The sequence below is a fragment of the Anomaloglossus baeobatrachus genome, chromosome 1 (assembly GCF_048569485.1).
Source record: "Anomaloglossus baeobatrachus isolate aAnoBae1 chromosome 1, aAnoBae1.hap1, whole genome shotgun sequence".
Lineage (NCBI taxonomy): Eukaryota > Metazoa > Chordata > Amphibia > Anura > Aromobatidae > Anomaloglossus > Anomaloglossus baeobatrachus.
In genome coordinates, this window is record NC_134353.1 from 950315741 (window position 1) to 950332678 (window position 16938).

Consider the following 16938-nt stretch of genomic DNA (forward strand, 5'->3'; position numbering starts at 1 on the left):
AGTAATGATTCTTGTGCAACGATCATCACATTGATCAGTGCAAAATATTTGTAGCAAAATAATGATACTGCATTTCTTTCCAGGAAGAAATGGATTCCTATAAGAACTGGAATGAAGGGAATTTTGTTTACTTACCGTAAATTCCTTTTCTTCTAGCTCCAATTGGGAGACCCAGACAATTGGGTGTATAGCTACTGCCTCCGGAGGCCACACAAAGTATTACACTGAAAAGTGTAAAGCCCCTCCCCTTCTGCCTACACACCCCCCGTGGGATCACGGGCTCCTCAGTTTTAGTGCAAAAGCAAGAAGAAGGAAAGCCAATAACTGGTTTAAACAAATTCACTCCGAGGGAATATCGGAGAACTGAAACCATTGAACATGAACAACATGTGTACCCGAAAAAAACAAAAAACCCAAAGGAAACAGGGCGGGTGCTGGGTCTCCCAATTGGAGCTAGAAGAAAAGGAATTTACGGTAAGTAAACAAAATTCCCTTCTTCTTCGGCGCTCCATTGGGAGACCCAGACAATTGGGACGTCCAAAAGCAGTCCCTGGGTGGGTAAAATAATACCTCATGTTAGGGCCGTAAAACAGCCCTTTCCTACATGGAGGCAATCGCCGCCTGCAGGACTCGTCTACCTAGGCTGGCGTCCGCCGAAGCGTAGGTATGCACTTGATAATGCTTGGTAAAAGTGTGCAGACTCAACCAGGTAGCTGCCTGGCACACCTGCTGAGCCGTAGCCTGGTGCCGTAATGCCCAGGACGCACCCACGGCTCTGGTAGAATGGGCCTTCAGCCCTGAGGGAACCGGAAGCCCAGCAGAACGGTAGGCTTCAATAATTGGTTCCTTGATCCACCGAGCCAGGGTGGATTTGGAAGCTTGCGACCCTTTACGCTGACCAGCGACAAGGACAAAGAGTGCATCCGAGCGGCGCAGAGGCGCCGTGCGGGAAATGTAGATTCTGAGTGCTCTCACCAGATCCAACAAATGCAAATCCTTTTCACATTGATGAACTGGATGAGGACACAAGGAAGGTAAGGAGATATCCTGATTGAGATGGAAGAGGGATACCACCTTAGGGAGAAACTCCGGAATCGGGCGCAGAACCACCTTGTCCTGGTGAAACACCAGGAAGGGAGATTTGCATGACAGCGCTGCTAGCTCGGACACTCTCCGAAGAGACGTGACCGCTACTAGAAAGGCCACTTTCTGTGAAAGGCGAGAAAGGGAAACATCCCTCATAGGCTCGAAAGGCGGCTTCTGGAGAGCAATTAGAACCCTGTTCAGATCCCAGGGCTCTAACGGCCGCTTGTAAGGAGGGACGATGTGACAAACTCCTTGCAGGAACGTGCGTACCTGAGGAAGTCGTGCTAGGCGCTTCTGAAAAAATACAGATAGCGCTGAGACCTGTCCTTTAAGGGAGCCGAGCGACAAACCCTTTTCCAAACCTGATTGGAGGAAGGAAAGAAAAGTAGGCAATGCAAATGGCCAGGGAGAAACTCCCAGAGTAGAGCACCAAGATAAGAATATCTTCCACGTCCTGTGGTAGATCTTGGCGGACGTTGGTTTCCTAGCCTGTCTCATGGTGGTAATGACCTCTTGAGATAATCCTGAAGACGTTAGGATCCAGGACTCAATGGCCACACAGTCAGGTTCAGGGCCTCAGAATTCTGATGGAAAAACGGCCCTTGAGACAGCAAGTCTGGTCGGTCTGGTAGTGCCCACGGTTGACCCACCGGGAGATGCCACAGATCTGGGTACCACGACCTCCTTGGCCAGTCTGGAGCGACCAGGATGGCGCGGCGGCAGTCGGACCTGATCTTGCGTAGCACTCTGGGCAACAGTGCCAGAGGTGGAAACACATAAGGTAGCCTGAACTGCGACCAATCTTGAACTAAGGCGTCCGCCGCCAGAGCCCTGTGATCGTGAGACCGTGCCATGAAAGCCGGGACCTTGTTGTTGTGCCGGGACGCCATTAGGTCGACGTCCGGCATCCCCCAGCGGTGACAGATCTCCTGAAACACGTCCGGGTGAAGAGACCATTCCCCCGCGTCCATACCCTGGCGACTGAGGAAGTCTGCTTCCCAGTTTTCTACGCCCGGGATGTGAACTGCGGATATGGTGGATGCCGTGGCTTCCACCCACATCAGAATCCGCCGGACTTCCTGGAAGGCTTGCCGACTGCGTGTTCCGCCTTGGTGGTTGATGTATGCCACCGCTGTGGAGTTGTCCGACTGTATTCGGATCTGCTTGCCTTCCAGCCACTGTTGGAAGGCTTGTAGAGCCAGATACACTGCCCTGATTTCCAGAACATTGATCTGAAGGGTGGACTCCTGCGGAGTCCACGTACCTTGAGCCCTGTGGTGGAGAAAAACTGCTCCCCACCCTGACAGACTCGCGTCCGTTGTGACCACCGCCCAGGATGGGGGTAGGAAGGACTTTCCTATTGACAATGAGGTGGGAAGAAGCCACCACTGAAGAGAATCCTTGGCCGCCTGAGAAAGGGAGACGTTCCTGTCCAGGGACGTCGACTTCCCGTCCCATTGGCGGAGAATGTCCCATTGTAGTGGACGCAGATGAAACTGCGCGAAAGGGACTGCCTCCATTGCTGCTACCATCTTCCCCAAGAAGTGCATGAGGCGTCTCAAGGGGTGCGACTGGCCCTGAAGGAGAGATTGCACCCCTGTCTGTAGGGAACGCTGTTTGTCCAGCGGAAGCATCACTATCGCTGAGAGAGTATGAAACTCCATGCCAAGATATGTTATTGATTGGGTCGGAGTCAGATTTGACTTTGAAAAGTTGATGATCCACCCGAAACTCTGGAGAGTCTCCAGCGCAACGTTCAGGCTGTGTTGGCATGCCTCTTGAGAGGGTGCCTTGACAAGTATATCGTCCAAGTAAGGGATCACAGAGTGACCCTGAGAGTGCAGGACTGCAACTACTGCTGCCATGACCTTGGTGAAGACCCGTGGGGCTGTCGCCAGACCGAAAGGCAGGGCTACGAACTGAAGGTGTTCGTCCCCTATAACGAAGCGTAGAAAACGCTGGTGCTCGGGAGCAATCGGCACGTGGAGATAAGCATCTTTGATGTCTATTGATGCTAGGAAATCTCCTTGAGACATTGAGGCGATGACGGAGCGGAGGGATTCCATCCGGAACCGCCTGGTTTTCACATGCTTGTTGAGCAGTTTTAGGTCCAGAACAGGACGGAAAGACCCGTCCTTTTTTGGCACCACAAACAAATTGGAGTAAAAACCGTGACCTTGCTCCTGAAGAGGAACAGGGATCACCACTCCTTCTGCCTTTAGAGAGGACACCGCCTGTAGAAGAGCATCGGCTCGGCCGGGAGGCGGAGAAGTTCTGAAGAATCGAGTTGGAGGACGAGAACTGAACTCTATCCTGTACCCGTGAGACAGAATGTCTCTCACCCAACGGTCTTTGACCTGTGGCAGCCAAATGTCGCCAAAGCGGGAGAGCCTGCCACCGACCGAGGATGCGGAGAGAGGAGGCCGAAAGTCATGAGGAAGCCGCCTTGGTAGCGGTTCCTCCGGCTGCTTTCTTTGGGCGTGACTGAGCCCGCCAAGAATCTGAGCTCCTCTGATCCTTTTGAGTCCTTTTGGACGAGGAGAATTGGGACCTGCCCGAGCCTCGAAAGGACCGAAACCTCGACTGACCCCTCCTCTGTTGGGGTTTGTTTGGTCTGGGCTGAGGTAAGGAAGAATCCTTACCCTTGGACTGTTTAATGATTTCATCCAATCTCTCACCAAACAGTCTGTCACCAGAAAATGGCAAACTGGTTAAGCACTTTTTGGAAGCAGAATCTGCCTTCCATTCCCTTAACCACAAAGCTCTGCGTAAAACCACGGAGTTGGCGGACGCCACTGCCGTACGGCTCGTAGAGTCCAGGACAGCATTGATAGCGTAAGACGCAAATGCAGTCATTTGAGAGGTTAAGGACGCTACTTGCGGAGCAGATGTACGTGTGACAGTGTCAATCTGCGCAAGACCAGCTGAAATAGCTTGGAGTGCCCATACAGCTGCGAATGCTGGAGCAAACGACGCGCCGATAGCTTCATAGATGGATTTCAACCAGAGCTCCATCTGTCTGTCAGTGGCATCTTTAAGTGAAGCCCCATCTTCCACTGCAACTATGGATCTAGCCGCAAGCCTGGAGATTGGAGGATCCACCTTTGGACACTGGGTCCAGCTCTTGACCACGTCAGGGGGAAAGGGATAACGTGTATCCTTAAGACGTTTGGAGAAACGCTTATCTGGATAAGCGTGGTGTTTCTGAACTGCTTCTCTGAAGTCAGAGTGGTCTAGGAAAGTACTCAATTTACGCTTGGGATACCTGAAATGGAATTTCTCCTGCTGTGAAGCTGACTCCTCCACTGGAGGAGCTGGGGGAGAAATATCCAACATTTTATTGATGGACGCTATGAGATCATTCACTATGGCGTCACCATCAGGTGTATCCAGATTGAGAGCGGTCTCAGGATCAGAATCCTGATCAGCTACCTCTGCCTCATCATATAGAGAGTCCTCTCGCTGAGACCCTGACCAGTGTGATGTCATCCATGTCAGAGCCTTCACCCTGGGATGCATGGGACCCCCCCGGAGCACGGATTTGTTCCAAATGAGGGGGGCCAGGGAGCATTGAATCAACAGTGCCCATGGTGGGGGCGGAGCGATGTAGCTTACCAGAGAGGACGCACAGAGAAGGAGCTCCTCTAATCCTGACTTCATCCTGGCCGTTTAACACTTGGTACCTGATCCGACAACCTGCCCACCAGCTGCTGTGACAAGGGACGTCACCTGGAGACTGTCGGTCCCCATCGGTGCTATTTATCTTTTAATCCTGCAGGCGCAGACTGATCTCCTGAGGCTGCAGCACGTGGAGCGGCAGCCATCTTCCCCGCTGCCGGCACCTTCAGGGAGCGGCGCTGTGTGACTCCAGAGAGCAAGGAGGAGTGCAGGAAACATACCCTGAGGGACGATCCAGGAGCAAAGGCATTGTCTGGGGGCTGGCTGTTCCACTGGAGCTGCTCCCTGAGCCCTGCACAACATCACTGAATCCCCTGGGGCTGGAGCGTGGGACGCAGTGGCCATCTTCTCTGCGACCTGCAGCTGCATGGTGAGCGACGGCGTGTGACTCCAGGAGCGGAGAGGAGCAACAGGCATATACCCACAGAGGAAGACCCGGGAGCGGTGAGCACAGGGAGTTATCTCCCCCTTAGCTGTGTATCTGGCAATCAGTGAGCAGCACACTTAGAGCCGGCGGCTGTGCAGGAGACATTAACCCCTAGGGTGCTGGAGGGTTTGGAGTGTGAGCCTTGAAAGACAGGCCCTGCAGACTCTCTGACACATGAAAACATAGGAGAGACACATATTGAAGTCCCCACGCTGTGCAGGCCTGCATCACCCTGATAAATATACCCTGAGTGCTGTGCTGCCCTGGGACTTCCTTCATTGTTATTTTACAATATAAAAGTTGCAGTTTTCTGGCTCTCTGGAAGAGGTGGGCAAGTGGAGACGGACATATTATTAAATATACATTGCAGAGGCACAGGGGCACGATAAGAGAGGGGTGCAGAAGCGGCAAACCCCCAGTGAATCAACATGAGTCCCGCTAAACAAAGTGGAGCTATTGATAAGCTTAAAGAGTACGCAAGGGGTGGTCAGGCAGATACCCCTAAAGCCAGGAGAAATACCACTCAAGCACCATTGCCTGACGGGTCAGAAGATCAAGATGATTTAACCCTGAGGCAGGTGTATGAACAGCTTCTACAAGCAATTTCTACAAGCAATAGCTCCCTCACAGGGAAGATTGAGGAGGTACACTCAGAGGTGGGCCGCTTGCGTCAAGACATGCAATCCCTGAGGGCCCGAACAACAGAAGTTGAGACACGAGTGTCAGAACTGGAAGATCAAATAAAACCACTTAAAACTAAAATGACTACAATGGCAGGATCAACAAACGCATGGCGCCAGAAAGCAGATGATCTAGAGAATCGCATGCGTCGAAACAATATACGGATCATAGGACTGCCAGAACACTCAGAGGGTCAGCATCCGGAACGGTTCCTGGAGGAGTGGCTGAAATCTAATCTTGGGAACGAGTTCTCCTCGACGTTTGCAGTGGAGAGGGCGCACAGAGTTCCAATGAGACCTCCTATTCCAGGTGCACCGCCGCGTCCCTTCTTAGCAAGGATACTCAACTGCAGAGATAGAGACACAGCACTCCGCCTAGCCCGACAAAAGAGCCCACTTAAGTTTAACAATGTTACACTCTCGATCTTCCCAGACTTTTCGGTGGACCTCCAGAAACAGAGGGCCACCTTCATGGATGTGAAGAAAAAATTAAGGGAGCGAAACATCATCTATTCTATGCTGTACCCTGCCCGGCTCCGCATAGTGCATGAAGGGTCGTCTCTGTTTTTCATTACACCTGCTGAGGCTGAGGACTGGTTACAGTTACACCCGAGACCTAAGGGGCAGAAGCAATGAGGCTACGTCTACTAAGTGACATTTGCTGAGCCCCCTGGTGCCCTTCATCTCCCATTAAAGCTTGAAGCCCCCTTTGAAGAAAGACAAGACTTCTCCGTGCCTTGAGTGATGGAGGAATTGGCCAGGAGTTGGTTCCTGTGAGATGGGAGCCCTATTTTGTGCACTCTAATACCACCTATACCAGGACACTGCATTCAGTGGTGGTATCCCCATTGATGTTTGAAATGTTTTACAAGACTTATCGGAAAGGTCCTGAAGTTCGATATTGTTTTTCTATGTTTCCAGCTGCTATTGCATTAACTTTATTTCTTTGCAGAGATAGGCTTCAAACTATTGGTGGGTTAACCGCATCTAGTTGCGGGATGAAACGCGCCTTATACTTGGGATCCTGGTTCTATAAACAGATTTATATGATATGGGGTCAGAGATGATAGTTATGACCTGGAATGTCAGAGGCCTTAAGTCTCCCAAAAAACGTATCAAGGTATTTTCCCAAATTAAGCAAATCAGAGCTCAGCTGGTGGCACTAGTGGAAACTCACCTCACACGGGACATAGCCAGACTAGTAAACAAACCATGGGTACAATGGTCGGCGCATGCGTTCCACACCACCTACTCCAGAGGAGTCTCTATATTGGTCCATAAAAACATACGATGGGAAGCAAAGGTGGTAAGTAGAGTTGAGCGCGGTTCGTGGTTCGTGGTTCTCCAGTTCGCGGCTCGAGTGATTTTGGGGCATGTTCTAGATCGAACTAGAACTCGAGCTTTTTGCAAAAGCTCGGTAGTTCTAGAAACGTTCGAGAACGGTTCTAGCAGCCAAAAAACAGCTAAATCATAGCTTGGTTTCTGCTGTAATAGTGTAAGTCACTCTGTGAATCAAACTATTATCACATTTCAGTGTATAGTGTGCGTGAACAGCGCCTTCAGATCACTGCTGTTTCTATAATGGCGATCGCCATTTTTTTTTTTTTTTTTTTCTTGTCTTCCTTCCCTAAGCGCGCGCGTCTTGTGGGGCGGGCCAGCATGTCAGCCAATCCCAGACACACACACAGCTAAGTGGACTTTGAGCCAGAGAAGCAACGGCATGTGTGATAGGATCTGCATGTCACATGTCCCTGCATTATAAAACCGGACATTTTCTTCACGGACGCCATTATCTGCCTTCTGCGTCTTTGGTGTCAGACATCACTGTCGCAGCTCCGTCTTCCTGAGTCCTATAGCCGATACAGCTGTATGCGCTGCATACACAGCGTTAGACAGCTTAGGGAGAGCACTTTATAGCAGTCCTTTTAAGGGCTCCAACCGGCAGGGTCAGAGAGCCATAGGTGACAGGTCCTGCAAACAGCAACAGCGTCTGTGTAGCCCAGGTCAGGGATTTCCTACCTGCATTTCACCATTAGGAGGGAATAGAAAGGCAGTCTTCCATTCCTCTACCCAGAGCACCACAATCCTGCCACTGTACCCTCTTGTCCTCTGCACACTCCAACTGATAACTAAGCCATTATACTAGCAAACACTCAGTGTACCTAGTGGCATCCTATACGTGGCTATTGGACTTTGCTATAGTCCCACTAGTGCAAAGACATTTGCAGAGCGCGTCTGCCTGCATTGCACACTACAACTCATTCTAACCAAGCCATTATACTAGCAAACACTCAGTGTACCTAGTGGCATCCTATACGTGGCTATTGGACTTTGCTATAGTCCCACTAGTGCAAAGACATTTGCAGAGCGCGTCTGCCTGCGTTGCACACTACAACTCATTCTAACCAAGCCATTATACTAGCAAACACTCAGTGTACCTAGTGGCATCCTATACGTGGCTATTGGACTTTGCTATAGTCCCACTAGTGCAAAGACATTTGCAGAGCGCGTCTGCCTGCGTTGCACACTACAACTCATTCTAACCAAGCCATTATACTAGCAAACACTCAGTGTACCTAGTGGCATCCTATACGTGGCTATTGGACTTTGCTATAGTCCCACTAGTGCAAAGACATTTGCAGAGCGCGTCTGCCTGCGTTGCACACTACAACTCATTCTAACCAAGCCATTATACTAGCAAACACTCAGTGTACCTAGTGGCATCCTATACGTGGCTATTGGACTTTGCTATAGTCCCACTAGTGCAAAGACATTTGCAGAGCGCGTCTGCCTGCGTTGCACACTACAACTCATTCTAACCAAGCCATTATACTAGCAAACACTCAGTGTACCTAGTGGCATCCTATACGTGGCTATTGGACTTTGCTATAGTCCCACTAGTGCAAAGACATTTGCAGAGCGCGTCTGCCTGCGTTGCACACTACAACTCATTCTAACCAAGCCATTATACTAGCAAACACTCAGTGTACCTAGTGGCATCCTATACGTGGCTATTGGACTTTGCTATAGTCCCACTAGTGCAAAGACATTTGCAGAGCGCGTCTGCCTGCGTTGCACACTACAACTCATTCTAACCAAGCCATTATACTAGCAAACACTCAGTGTACCTAGTGGCATCCTATACGTGGCTATTGGACTTTGCTATAGTCCCACTAGTGCAAAGACATTTGCAGAGCGCGTCTGCCTGCGTTGCACACTACAACTCATTCTAACCAAGCCATTATACTAGCAAACACTCAGTGTACCTAGTGGCATCCTATACGTGGCTATTGGACTTTGCTATAGTCCCACTAGTGCAAAGACATTTGCAGAGCGCGTCTGCCTGCGTTGCACACTACAACTCATTCTAACCAAGCCATTATACTAGCAAACACTCAGTGTACCTAGTGGCATCCTATACGTGGCTATTGGACTTTGCTATAGTCCCACTAGTGCAAAGACATTTGCAGAGCGCGTCTGCCTGCGTTGCACACTACAACTCATTCTAACCAAGCCATTATACTAGCAAACACTCAGTGTACCTAGTGGCATCCTATACGTGGCTATTGGACTTTGCTATAGTCCCACTAGTGCAAAGACATTTGCAGAGCGCGTCTGCCTGCGTTGCACACTACAACTCATTCTAACCAAGCCATTATACTAGCAAACACTCAGTGTACCTAGTGGCATCCTATACGTGGCTATTGGACTTTGCTATAGTCCCACTAGTGCAAAGACATTTGCAGAGCGCGTCTGCCTGCGTTGCACACTACAACTCATTCTAACCAAGCCATTATACTAGCAAACACTCAGTGTACCTAGTGGCATCCTATACGTGGCTATTGGACTTTGCTATAGTCCCACTAGTGCAAAGACATTTGCAGAGCGCGTCTGCCTGCGTTGCACACTACAACTCATTCTAACCAAGCCATTATACTAGCAAACACTCAGTGTACCTAGTGGCATCCTATACGTGGCTATTGGACTTTGCTATAGTCCCACTAGTGCAAAGACATTTGCAGAGCGCGTCTGCCTGCGTTGCACACTACAACTCATTCTAACCAAGCCATTATACTAGCAAACACTCAGTGTACCTAGTGGCATCCTATACGTGGCTATTGGACTTTGCTATAGTCCCACTAGTGCAAAGACATTTGCAGAGCGCGTCTGCCTGCGTTGCACACTACAACTCATTCTAACCAAGCCATTATACTAGCAAACACTCAGTGTACCTAGTGGCATCCTATACGTGGCTATTGGACTTTGCTATAGTCCCACTAGTGCAAAGACATTTGCAGAGCGCGTCTGCCTGCGTTGCACACTACAACTCATTCTAACCAAGCCATTATACTAGCAAACACTCAGTGTACCTAGTGGCATCCTATACGTGGCTATTGGACTTTGCTATAGTCCCACTAGTGCAAAGACATTTGCAGAGCGCGTCTGCCTGCGTTGCACACTACAACTCATTCTAACCAAGCCATTATACTAGCAAACACTCAGTGTACCTAGTGGCATCCTATACGTGGCTATTGGACTTTGCTATAGTCCCACTAGTGCAAAGACATTTGCAGAGCGCGTCTGCCTGCGTTGCACACTACAACTCATTCTAACCAAGCCATTATACTAGCAAACACTCAGTGTACCTAGTGGCATCCTATACGTGGCTATTGGACTTTGCTATAGTCCCACTAGTGCAAAGACATTTGCAGAGCGCGTCTGCCTGCGTTGCACACTACAACTCATTCTAACCAAGCCATTATACTAGCAAACACTCAGTGTACCTAGTGGCATCCTATACGTGGCTATTGGACTTTGCTATAGTCCCACTAGTGCAAAGACATTTGCAGAGCGCGTCTGCCTGCGTTGCACACTACAACTCATTCTAACCAAGCCATTATACTAGCAAACACTCAGTGTACCTAGTGGCATCCTATACGTGGCTATTGGACTTTGCTATAGTCCCACTAGTGCAAAGACATTTGCAGAGCGCGTCTGCCTGCGTTGCACACTACAACTCATTCTAACCAAGCCATTATACTAGCAAACACTCAGTGTACCTAGTGGCATCCTATACGTGGCTATTGGACTTTGCTATAGTCCCACTAGTGCAAAGACATTTGCAGAGCGCGTCTGCCTGCGTTGCACACTACAACTCATTCTAACCAAGCCATTATACTAGCAAACACTCAGTGTACCTAGTGGCATCCTATACGTGGCTATTGGACTTTGCTATAGTCCCACTAGTGCAAAGACATTTGCAGAGCGCGTCTGCCTGCGTTGCACACTACAACTCATTCTAACCAAGCCATTATACTAGCAAACACTCAGTGTACCTAGTGGCATCCTATACGTGGCTATTGGACTTTGCTATAGTCCCACTAGTGCAAAGACATTTGCAGAGCGCGTCTGCCTGCGTTGCACACTACAACTCATTCTAACCAAGCCATTATACTAGCAAACACTCAGTGTACCTAGTGGCATCCTATACGTGGCTATTGGACTTTGCTATAGTCCCACTAGTGCAAAGACATTTGCAGAGCGCGTCTGCCTGCGTTGCACACTACAACTCATTCTAACCAAGCCATTATACTAGCAAACACTCAGTGTACCTAGTGGCATCCTATACGTGGCTATTGGACTTTGCTATAGTCCCACTAGTGCAAAGACATTTGCAGAGCGCGTCTGCCTGCGTTGCACACTACAACTCATTCTAACCAAGCCATTATACTAGCAAACACTCAGTGTACCTAGTGGCATCCTATACGTGGCTATTGGACTTTGCTATAGTCCCACTAGTGCAAAGACATTTGCAGAGCGCGTCTGCCTGCGTTGCACACTACAACTCATTCTAACCAAGCCATTATACTAGCAAACACTCAGTGTACCTAGTGGCATCCTATACGTGGCTATTGGACTTTGCTATAGTCCCACTAGTGCAAAGACATTTGCAGAGCGCGTCTGCCTGTGTTGCACACTACAACTCATTCTAACCAAGCCATTATACTAGCAAACACTCAGTGTACCTAGTGGCATCCTATACGTGGCTATTGGACTTTGCTATAGTCCCACTAGTGCAAAGACATTTGCAGAGCGCGTCTGCCTGCGTTGCACACTACAACTCATTCTAACCAAGCCATTATACTAGCAAACACTCAGTGTACCTAGTGGCATCCTATACGTGGCTATTGGACTTTGCTATAGTCCCACTAGTGCAAAGACATTTGCAGAGCGCGTCTGCCTGCGTTGCACACTACAACTCATTCTAACCAAGCCATTATACTAGCAAACACTCAGTGTACCTAGTGGCATCCTATACGTGGCTATTGGACTTTGCTATAGTCCCACTAGTGCAAAGACATTTGCAGCACGTCTGCCTGCGTTGCACACTCCAACTAATTATAACTAAGTTGCATTGTCAGGGATATTTATTCTTTATTATTCTGCTGTTAATAAAGCTAGACCACCACTGCAATCTTCACCACCTCTCAATTTTTACTACCACATTTTCAGTCCACAATCTTGTCGCAATCAACATGAGTGGCAAAATGACAGATGCTGGTGGAAAGGGGAAGAGGCGTGGTGGAAAAGGCAAAAAAGGTTTTGTCCGTGGGGAAGGTGGCAAAGCTCCATTATCATCTGCTGAAGATAGACCATCTACCAGCAAAAGTAAGATGTCTACTACTTACCGTGGACAATCCGATGTGCTCCCTTTGTTACGGACACGAACAACAGGAACAAAGGTAGATGATGGGCAAAAAAGGAAAATGCTTGAATGGATCTCAAGTGGTCCAACAAGTGCCCTCTCTGCCACTTCAAGTACCGCATCCAAAAAACACCAGTCCTCTGAGTTGTCATCCCAATCAAACTTGCTTTCTCCCAGCTCTGAAGTCTCCATCAGCCCTGCACAGTATGGTGGAACTGAGATGGCTGAGTCTGCAGAGCTGTTCAGTCACACTATAGCCTGGGAATCAGAGGTCTGCTCCCAAGCTACAGTGAGTACAGAACAGGAAATGGTCTGCAGTGATGCCCAGAACCTTTGTGACTCAGATTCAGGCCGTGAGGACCAAGTTTCTGAGCATAATGTTGACCCTTTGTCACAAACTGTAACACCTGTGGTTATAGACAATGAGGAACATACTGATGAAGATGAGACGCAGATACCCGATTGGGATGACAACTTAAATATTCCGTCAGGGCAAGAAGAGGCTCGGTCTGAGGGGGAGGGGAGTGCAAACACAACAATTGATGATGACGTTCTAGATCCCACCTACTGTCAACCCCCAGTCAGGCACTCGAGGAGGTCAACAGAGGCGGTGGAGGAGGATGCAACCGACGACGAAGTTACCTTGCGCCTTCCTGGACAGAGTCGGAGCACTGGTAGCACGTCTACAACTGCATCCTCAGCCACCACTCTGCCTATGAGCATTATTCGGGGTGGATCAACAGGTCGCATGGCCTCTAAGCCTTGCCTAGCCTGGTCCTTTTTTCACATCGAAAAAGATCGCCCAACTCATGTGATATGTAACATTTGTCATGATTCTGTTAGTAGAGGTCAAAACCTCAGCAGTTTGACAACTTCTTCCATGAATCGTCACATGACTAAATATCATAAGTCCCGGTGGGAAGCTCACCGTGCTGCAATGCGGCCTAGTGGAGCGAACCATCCACCGCCCGCCCCTTCCACTGCATCCGCGCGCTCTTCATCTTCTAGGACTGTGGGGACAGCTGCCACACCTGTTTTTCCACGCAAAACTTCCACCACTGTAACCGCAACAGGCAGTTTGCTTGTAAGGTCGTCAGTTGGTTTGGAAGGGGAAACAAGTGAGTGTGTACAGCTCTCTCAGACATCGATAGCACCAACGTTGGATGAAGGCAACATCATGTCTCCGCCTGCACTTTCCTCACAAACCTGCATTTTTCAAGGGACACCCTACTCAACACCGTCTACACACAGCAGCCAGATCTCTGTCCCTCAGATGTGGTCAAATAAAAGGCCACTTCCTCCGACCCATGACAAAGCTAAGAGGTTGACTCTATCCCTCTGTAAGCTGTTGGCTACCGAAATGCTGCCTTTCCGCCTAGTGGACACACAGGATTTTAGAGACCTTATGTCTGTCGCTGTGCCCCAGTACCAGATGCCTAGTCGCCACTACTTCTCTAAGAAAGGTGTGCCCGCGCTACACCAGCATGTCGCACACAACATCACCGCTTCCTTGAGAAACTCTGTGTGTGAACGGGTGCATTTCACCACCGATACTTGGACCAGTAAGCATGGACAGGGACGTTACATGTCGCTGACTGGGCACTGGGTAACTATGGTGATAGATGGTGAAGGGTCTGCTGCACAAGTCTTGCCGTCCCCACGACTTGTGTGTCAATCCTCTGTCTGTCCAAGTTCCGCCACTGCTTCTGCATCCTCCACCTCATCTGGGTCCTCCACCTCCGCCCCAAGCCTGCCTGGTCAGGCCACCAGCGTTCTCACTGCGCAGAAGGAATCACGCACCCCTCATTACTATGCTGGCAGCAGAGCGCAACGGCATCAGGCGGTCTTTAGCTTGACATGTCTTGGTAATAAGAGTCACACAGCTGAGGAGTTGTGGTCAGCTTTGCGGTCCGAGTTTAATAAATGGTTGTCTCCACTCAAACTGCAGCCTGGTAAGGCCGTGTGCGACAATGCTGCAAACCTGGGTGCGGCACTTCGCCTGGGCAAGGTGACACACGTACCTTGTATGGCTCACGTGTTGAACCTTGTCGTGCAGCAATTTTTAACACACTATCCCGGCCTAGATGGCCTTCTGAACAGGGCACGAAAACTGTCAGCTCACTTCCGCCGTTCAAGCGCCGCAGCAGAGCGACTTGCATCGCTCCAGAAGTCTTTCGGCCTGCCGGTTCATCGCCTGAAATGCGATGTGGCGACACGCTGGAATTCAACTCTCCACATGTTACAGCGACTGTGGCAGCACCGCAGAGCCCTGGTGCAATACGTCATGACGTATAGCCTGGGCCAACGAGATGCAGAGGTGGGGCAGATCACCCTGATGGAGTGGTCTCAGATCAAGGACCTATGCACCCTTCTGCACAGTTTCGACATGGCGACGAATATGTTTAGCTCTGACAATGCCATTATCAGCATGACGATTCCAGTCATTTACATGCTGGAGCACACGCTAAACACTATTCGGAGTCAGGGGGTGGGACAACATGAAGGGGAGGAACTACAGGAGGATTCATATGCGCAAGGGACAACAACATCACGAAGGTCCAGACGTTCATCATCACCAACGCAGCAGGCATGGGACCATGGGGGACAGGGATCGACAAGGGCGCATAGTAGCAGGCGAAATGTTGAGCAAGGTGCAGGAGAACATGAAGAAATGGAGGACGAACTGTCCATGGACATGGAAGACTCAGCGGATGAGGGAGACCTTGGTCAAATTTCAGTTGAAAGAGGTTGGGGTCAGATGTCAGAGGAAGAAAGAACGGGTAGCACCTCTATGCCACAAACACAGCATGGACTTGGTCCGCATGGCTGCGCAAGACACATGAGTGCCTTTTTGTTGCACTACCTCCAACATGACAGTCGTATTGTCAAAATTAGAAGTGATGATGACTACTGGATTGCCACACTATTAGATCCCCGGTACAAGTCCAAATTTTGTGACATAATTCCAGCCATAGAAAGGGACGCACGTATGCAGGAGTATCAGCAGAAGCTGTTACTAGATCTTAGCTCGGCTTTTCCACCAAACAACCGTGCAGGTGCAGGGAGTGAATCTCCCAGTTGTAACTTGACAAACATGGGACGGTCTCGTCATCTTCAACAGTCTACCCGTACCAGTAGGACCTTTTCTGGTGCCGGTAACAGCAATTTTATGGAATCTTTTCATAATTTTTTTAGACCCTCTTTTGCAAGGCCACCAGAGACAACAAGTCTGACACATAGTCAACGGCTGGAGAGGATGATACAGGAGTATCTCCAAATGAACATCGATGCCATGACTGTGCAACTGGAGCCTTGCTCCTTTTGGGCTTCAAACCTACAAAAATGGCCAGAGCTCGCAACTTACGCCTTGGAGATTTTGTCGTGTCCAGCTGCCAGCGTTGTCTCTGAACGTGTATTCAGTGCTGCTGGGTGTGTGCTGACAGATAAGCGCACGCGTCTGTCCAGTGACAATGTGGACAGACTGACGTTCATCAAAATGAACAAGTCATGGATCCAGAAGGAATTTACTACCCCTGTGTCATCCTGGGGAGAGTAAATGCTTGTGGATTTGGAATGTGCTTGATGCAAATCAAAACATCCTGTTTGCAACTAGGGCCCAAGTGCTGCCACTGATGGGGTGGGTGTCTGTGTGGCCCAATTTTTGGAAAAAAGGGAGACTCCGCTTGGAGTAACCCTTGCTTGCTGTGTTTTTAAAAGAAGCCAAGATGAACAGAGCTGGGATCAGGAAAGACTTTGCTACCTACCCCGGTGTCATCCTGGGGACGGCTAAGAATAGCGTATTTTTGAATGTGCTTGATGCAAATCAAAACATCCTGTTTGCAACTAGGGCCCAAGTGCTGCCACTGATGGGGTGGGTGTCTGTGTGGCCCAATTTTTGGAAAAAAGGGAGACTCCGCTTGGAGTAACCCTTGCTTGCTGTGTTTTTAAAAGAAGCCAAGATGAACAGAGCTGGGATCAGGAAAGACTTTGCTACCTACCCCGGTGTCATCCTGTGGACGGCTAAGAATAGCGTATTTTTGAATGTGCTTGATGCAAATCAAAACATCCTGTTTGCAACTAGGGCCCAAGTGCTGCCACTGATGGGGTGGGTGTCTGTGTGGCCCAATTTTTGGAAAAAAGGGAGACTCCGCTTGGAGTAACCCTTGCTTACATTGTTTTTAAAAGAAGCCAAGATGAACAAGTCATGGGTCAGCAAAGACTTTGCTACCTACCCCGGTGTCATCCTGGGGACGGCTAAGAATAGCGTATTTTTGAATGTGCTTGATGCAAATCAAAACATCCTGTTTGCAACTAGGGCCCAAGTGCTGCCACTGATGGGGTGGGTGTCTGTGTGGCCCAAT

The 16938-nt window shown here is 49.6% G+C and overlaps 2 protein-coding genes across 2 annotated transcripts in view; both read right to left on the minus strand.

Moving 5' to 3' along the window:
- Positions 1 to 16938, minus strand: part of LOC142259334 (uncharacterized) — a 527893-nt gene that overhangs the window by 174959 nt on the left and 335996 nt on the right. The gene's annotated exons all lie outside the window — the stretch shown is intronic.
- Positions 1 to 16938, minus strand: part of LOC142303543 (uncharacterized) — a 257138-nt gene that overhangs the window by 12138 nt on the left and 228062 nt on the right. The window lies entirely within an intron of this gene.